A 7,272-nucleotide genomic window follows, 5' to 3' on the forward strand; every position below is an offset into this window, starting at 1 on the left:
TCGAGTGATTGTGAAGAGCTATGATGTGGGTGGGACTAGGTAAGGCAGTGCCACTGGTCGGTGTTGTGCATTGCACCAAGTGTTCCAGTGACACGGAACGCTGTGAGAATGTGCAGAGTGTCACCTGTTGTTTATGTTGTGAGTCGAGTGATTGTGAAGAGCTATGATGTGGGTGGGACTAGGTAAGGCAGTTCCAGTGGTCGGTGTTGTGCATTGCACCAAGTGTTCAAGTGACACGGAACGCTGTGAGAATGTGCAGAGTGTCACCTGTTGGTTATGTTGTGAGTCGAGTGATTGTGAAGAGCTATGATGTGGGTGGGACTAGGTAAGGCAGTTCCAGTGGTCGGTGTTGTGCATTGCACCAAGTGTTCAAGTGACACGGAACGCTGTGAGAATGTGCAGAGTGTCACCTGTTGTTTATGTTGTGAGTCGAGTGATTGTGAAGAGCTATGATGTGGGTGGGACTAGGTAAGGCAGTTCCAGTGGTCGGTGTTGTGCATTGCACCAAGTGTTCCAGTGACACGGAACGCTGTGAGAATGTGCAGAGTGTCACTTGTTGGTTATGTTGTGAGTCGAGTGATTGTGAAGAGCTATGATGTGGGTGGGACTAGGTAAGGCAGTTCCAGTGGTCGGTGTTGTGCATTGCACCAAGTGTTCAAGTGACACGGAACGCTGTGAGAATGTGCAGAGTGTCACCTGTTGGTTATGTTGTGAGTCGAGTGATTGTGAAGAGCTATGATGTGGGTGGGACTAGGTAAGGCAGTTCCAGTGGTCGGTGTTGTGCATTGCACCAAGTGTTCAAGTGACACGGAACGCTGTGAGAATGTGCAGAGTGTCACCTGTTGGTTATGTTGTGAGTCGAGTGATTGTGAAGAGCTATGATGTGGGTGGGACTAGGTAAGGCAGTTCCAGTGGTCGGTGTTGTGCATTGCACCAAGTGTTCAAGTGACACGGAACGCTGTGAGAATGTGCAGAGTGTCACTTGTTGGTTATGTTGTGAGTCGAGTGATTGTGAAGAGCTATGATGTGGGTGGGACTAGGTAAGGCAGTGCCACTGGTCGGTGTTGTGCATTGCACCAAGTGTTCAAGTGACACGGAACGCTGTGAGAATGTGCAGAGTGTCACTTGTTGTTTATGTTGTGAGTCGAGTGATTGTGAAGAGCTATGATGTGGGTGGGACTAGGTAAGGCAGTTCCACTGGTCGGTGTTGTGCATTGCACCAAGTGTTCAAGTGACACGGAACGCTGTGAGAATGTGCAGAGTGTCACCTGTTGGTTATGTTGTGAGTCGAGTGATTGTGAACAACTCTGATGTGGTTGGGACTCGATCCGGCGCCCATTAACACTGCAGGACAGATCCAACGCCTTAGACCACTCGACCACAAGAAAAATGAGTGGGAAATGAACATTTTTTTACTTTAACCTCCATTTACCCCACTCATATACATCTTCATCCTATATCTATTTACACTGTTATTTTTTCTACTGACCCTGCTCACGCTCATTTATCAACCGTCTTCTCTAGTTAAAGCATTCCAGGTCACCGAATGTTATCGGCGATTACTTAATGCTACACTGGAAACTGCATAATGTAGCTGATAATTCTACTGGAAGATTAAGCCTGCTTTAGATACTCAGTTAACGGGATGATATTATTATTCTTATAAATATTATTCATTGGAATCAGATATAAAGGAAATTAGCTTGAACAAAGTTGGTTGATGAGCAGCAGCAGCAGCAGCAGCAGCAGCAGCCGCAGTGACATTTGGAACATGCACCATTTTTGTCTACAAAGTCTGCATATTTAAAGCCAAAGTGACAGTTTTATTATTCGGTGAGTCTCATGTATGTATTTATTGTTGTTATTTGTTAATTCGTCATATTGTATATTTCAATGCTGAGCTTATTGTTATTGGTGTTGTTATTATTTCTTGGTATCATGTTATTTGATAATTGACTGAACCTTTTATGTAAGTGTATTCCATGGGTGCCATCTCTGTAGCTTTAGCTGTATTTAATGCTGTAAAGTGTGAACTATGGTTTGCACGCTTAGAAAGTTGTTTTGCTTTGTGTTGTTGGAAAGAGAATTACAAGTGAGAGCAGGAAATTTAGTTAGACAAAGTGGTTGCTGCCGGACAACGTTATTGAATAAGTGCCTGGTGTTATTTTTAAGTAGGATGTTGACTCATCATACGAGTCGCACCCACATCATAGCTGTTCACAATCACTCCAGTCACACCATAACCACCAGGTGACACTCTGCACATTCTCACAGCGTTCCGTGTCACTTGAACACTTGGTGCAATGCACAACACCGACCAGTGGCACTGCCTTACCTAGTCACATTCACAGACAACATGGTCTCACAGTATGCTACTACTCTGATGTATGCTGATCAGTGTATTCCTAGTTGTTCCTCAAATATATACTCAGCTTGACTATCATCACTAAGTACAACCCTAACAGGCTTTCTTGCAGCATCTTTCCTACGTCCAGTAAGACGCATACAAATACGTGCTCGTACAAGAGGATCATGTGAATCCAAGCATGTGATCCACAACAAGCGTCAGTCTTCTATTCAGCCTCTCCACCGATGGCTGATAGGAATACACTGATCAGCATACATCAGAGTAGTAGCATACTGTGAGACCATGTTGTCTGTGAATGTGACTAGGTAAGGCAGTGCCACTGGTCGGTGTTGTGCATTGCACCAAGTGTTCAAGTGACACGGAACGCTGTGAGAATGTGCAGAGTGTCACCTGTTGGTTATGTTGTGAGTCGAGTGATTGTGAAGAGCTATGATGTGGGTGGGACTAGGTAAGGCAGTGCCACTGGTCGGTGTTGTGCATTGCACCAAGTGTTCAAGTGACACGGAACGCTGTGAGAATGTGCAGAGTGTCACCTGTTGGTTATGTTGTGAGTCGAGTGATTGTGAAGAGCTATGATGTGGGTGGGACTAGGTAAGGCAGTTCCAGTGGTCGGTGTTGTGCATTGCACCAAGTGTTCCAGTGACACGGAACGCTGTGAGAATGTGCAGAGTGTCACCTGTTGGTTATGTTGTGAGTCGAGTGATTGTGAAGAGCTATGATGTGGGTGGGACTAGGTAAGGCAGTTCCAGTGGTCGGTGTTGTGCATTGCACCAAGTGTTCAGTGACACGGAACGCTGTGAGAATGTGCAGAGTGTCACCTGTTGGTTATGTTGTGAGTCGAGTGATTGTGAAGAGCTATGATGTGGGTGGGACTAGGTAAGGCAGTTCCAGTGGTCGGTGTTGTGCATTGCACCAAGTGTTCCAGTGACACGGAACGCTGTGAGAATGTGCAGAGTGTCACCTGTTGGTTATGTTGTGAGTCGAGTGATTGTGAAGAGCTATGATGTGGGTGGGACTAGGTAAGGCAGTTCCACTGGTCGGTGTTGTGCATTGCACCAAGTGTTCCAGTGACACGGAACGCTGTGAGAATGTGCAGTGTCACCTGTTGTTTATGTTGTGAGTCGAGTGATTGTGAAGAGCTATGATGTGGGTGGGACTAGGTAAGGCAGTTCCAGTGGTCGGTGTTGTGCATTGCACCAAGTGTTCAAGTGACACGGAACGCTGTGAGAATGTGCAGAGTGTCACTTGTTGGTTATGTTGTGAGTCGAGTGATTGTGAAGAGCTATGATGTGGGTGGGACTAGGTAAGGCAGTTCCAGTGGTCGGTGTTGTGCATTGCACCAAGTGTTCCAGTGACACGGAACGCTGTGAGAATGTGCAGAGTGTCACCTGTTGTTTATGTTGTGAGTCGAGTGATTGTGAAGAGCTATGATGTGGGTGGGACTAGGTAAGGCAGTTCCAGTGGTCGGTGTTGTGCATTGCACCAAGTGTTCAAGTGACACGGAACGCTGTGAGAATGTGCAGAGTGTCACCTGTTGGTTATGTTGTGAGTCGAGTGATTGTGAAGAGCTATGATGTGGGTGGGACTAGGTAAGGCAGTTCCAGTGGTCGGTGTTGTGCATTGCACCAAGTGTTCAAGTGACACGGAACGCTGTGAGAATGTGCAGAGTGTCACCTGTTGGTTATGTTGTGAGTCGAGTGATTGTGAAGAGCTATGATGTGGGTGGGACTAGGTAAGGCAGTTCCAGTGGTCGGTGTTGTGCATTGCACCAAGTGTTCCAGTGACACGGAACGCTGTGAGAATGTGCAGAGTGTCACTTGTTGGTTATGTTGTGAGTCGAGTGATTGTGAAGAGCTATGATGTGGGTGGGACTAGGTAAGGCAGTTCCAGTGGTCGGTGTTGTGCATTGCACCAAGTGTTCAAGTGACACGGAACGCTGTGAGAATGTGCAGAGTGTCACCTGTTGGTTATGTTGTGAGTCGAGTGATTGTGAAGAGCTATGATGTGGGTGGGACTAGGTAAGGCAGTTCCAGTGGTCGGTGTTGTGCATTGCACCAAGTGTTCAAGTGACACGGAACGCTGTGAGAATGTGCAGAGTGTCACCTGTTGGTTATGTTGTGAGTCGAGTGATTGTGAACAACTCTGATGTGGTTGGGACTCGATCCGGCGCCCATTAACACTGCAGGACAGATCCAACGCCTTAGACCACTCGACCACAAGAAAAATGATGGGAAATGAACATTTTTTTTACTTTAACCTCCATTTACCCCACTCATATACATCTTCATCCTATATCTATTTACACTGTTATTTTTCTACTGACCCTGCTCACGCTCATTTATCAACCGTCTTCTCTAGTTAAAGCATTCCAGGTCACCGAATGTTATCGGCGATTACTTAATGCTACACTGGAAACTGCATAATGTAGCTGATAATTCTACTGGAAGATTAAGCCTGCTTTAGATACTCAGTTAACGGGATGATATTATTATTCTTATAAATATTATTCATTGGAATCAGATATAAAGGAAATTAGCTTGAACAAAGTTGGTTGATGAGCAGCAGCAGCAGCAGCAGCAGCATCAGCAGCAGCAGCCGCAGTGACATTTGGAACATGCACCATTTTTGTCTACAAAGTCTGCATATTTAAAGCCAAAGTGACAGTTTTATTATTCGGTGAGTCTCATGTATGTATTTATTGTTGTTATTTGTTAATTCGTCATATTGTATATTTCAATGCTGAGCTTATTGTTATTGGTGTTGTTATTATTTCTTGGTATCATGTTATTTGATAATTGACTGAACCTTTTATGTAAGTGTATTCCATGGGTGCCATCTCTGTAGCTTTAGCTGTATTTAATGCTGTAAAGTGTGAACTATGGTTTGCACGCTTAGAAAGTTGTTTTGCTTTGTGTTGTTGGAAAGAGAATTACAAGTGAGAGCAGGAAATTTAGTTAGACAAAGTGGTTGCTGCCGGACAACGTTATTGAATAAGTGCCTGGTGTTATTTTTAAGTAGGATGTTGACTCATCATACGAGTCGCACCCACATCATAGCTGTTCACAATCACTCCAGTCACACCATAACCACCAGGTGACACTCTGCACATTCTCACAGCGTTCCGTGTCACTTGAACACTTGGTGCAATGCACAACACCGACCAGTGGCACTGCCTTACCTAGTCACATTCACAGACAACATGGTCTCACAGTATGCTACTACTCTGATGTATGCTGATCAGTGTATTCCTAGTTGTTCCTCAAATATATACTCAGCTTGACTATCATCACTAAGTACAACCCTAACAGGCTTTCTTGCAGCATCTTTCCTACGTCCAGTAAGACGCATACAAATACGTGCTCGTACAAGAGGATCATGTGAATCCAAGCATGTGATCCACAACAAGCGTCAGTCTTCTATTCAGCCTCTCCACCGATGGCTGATAGGAATACACTGATCAGCATACATCAGAGTAGTAGCATACTGTGAGACCATGTTGTCTGTGAATGTGACTAGGTAAGGCAGTGCCACTGGTCGGTGTTGTGCATTGCACCAAGTGTTCAAGTGACACGGAACGCTGTGAGAATGTGCAGAGTGTCACCTGTTGGTTATGTTGTGAGTCGAGTGATTGTGAAGAGCTATGATGTGGGTGGGACTAGGTAAGGCAGTGCCACTGGTCGGTGTTGTGCATTGCACCAAGTGTTCAAGTGACACGGAACGCTGTGAGAATGTGCAGAGTGTCACCTGTTGGTTATGTTGTGAGTCGAGTGATTGTGAAGAGCTATGATGTGGGTGGGACTAGGTAAGGCAGTTCCAGTGGTCGGTGTTGTGCATTGCACCAAGTGTTCCAGTGACACGGAACGCTGTGAGAATGTGCAGAGTGTCACCTGTTGGTTATGTTGTGAGTCGAGTGATTGTGAAGAGCTATGATGTGGGTGGGACTAGGTAAGGCAGTTCCAGTGGTCGGTGTTGTGCATTGCACCAAGTGTTCCAGTGACACGGAACGCTGTGAGAATGTGCAGAGTGTCACCTGTTGGTTATGTTGTGAGTCGAGTGATTGTGAAGAGCTATGATGTGGGTGGGACTAGGTAAGGCAGTGCCACTGGTCGGTGTTGTGCATTGCACCAAGTGTTCCAGTGACACGGAACGCTGTGAGAATGTGCAGAGTGTCACTGTTGGTTATGTTGTGAGTCGAGTGATTGTGAAGAGCTATGATGTGGGTGGGACTAGGTAAGGCAGTTCCAGTGGTCGGTGTTGTGCATTGCACCAAGTGTTCAAGTGACACGGAACGCTGTGAGAATGTGCAGAGTGTCACCTGTTGGTTATGTTGTGAGTCGAGTGATTGTGAAGAGCTATGATGTGGGTGGGACTAGGTAAGGCAGTTCCAGTGGTCGGTGTTGTGCATTGCACCAAGTGTTCAAGTGACACGGAACGCTGTGAGAATGTGCAGAGTGTCACCTGTTGGTTATGTTGTGAGTCGAGTGATTGTGAAGAGCTATGATGTGGGTGGGACTAGGTAAGGCAGTTCCAGTGGTCGGTGTTGTGCATTGCACCAAGTGTTCAAGTGACACGGAACGCTGTGAGAATGTGCAGAGTGTCACCTGTTGGTTATGTTGTGAGTCGAGTGATTGTGAAGAGCTATGATGTGGGTGGGACTAGGTAAGGCAGTTCCAGTGGTCGGTGTTGTGCATTGCACCAAGTGTTCAAGTGACACGGAACGCTGTGAGAATGTGCAGAGTGTCACCTGTTGGTTATGTTGTGAGTCGAGTGATTGTGAAGAGCTATGATGTGGGTGGGACTAGGTAAGGCAGTTCCAGTGGTCGGTGTTGTGCATTGCACCAAGTGTTCAAGTGACACGGAACGCTGTGAGAATGTGCAGAGTGTCACCTGTTGGTTATGTTGTG

Source organism: Schistosoma haematobium (genome assembly GCF_000699445.3).
Source record: "Schistosoma haematobium chromosome Unknown HiC_scaffold_394, whole genome shotgun sequence".
NCBI lineage: Eukaryota > Metazoa > Platyhelminthes > Trematoda > Strigeidida > Schistosomatidae > Schistosoma > Schistosoma haematobium.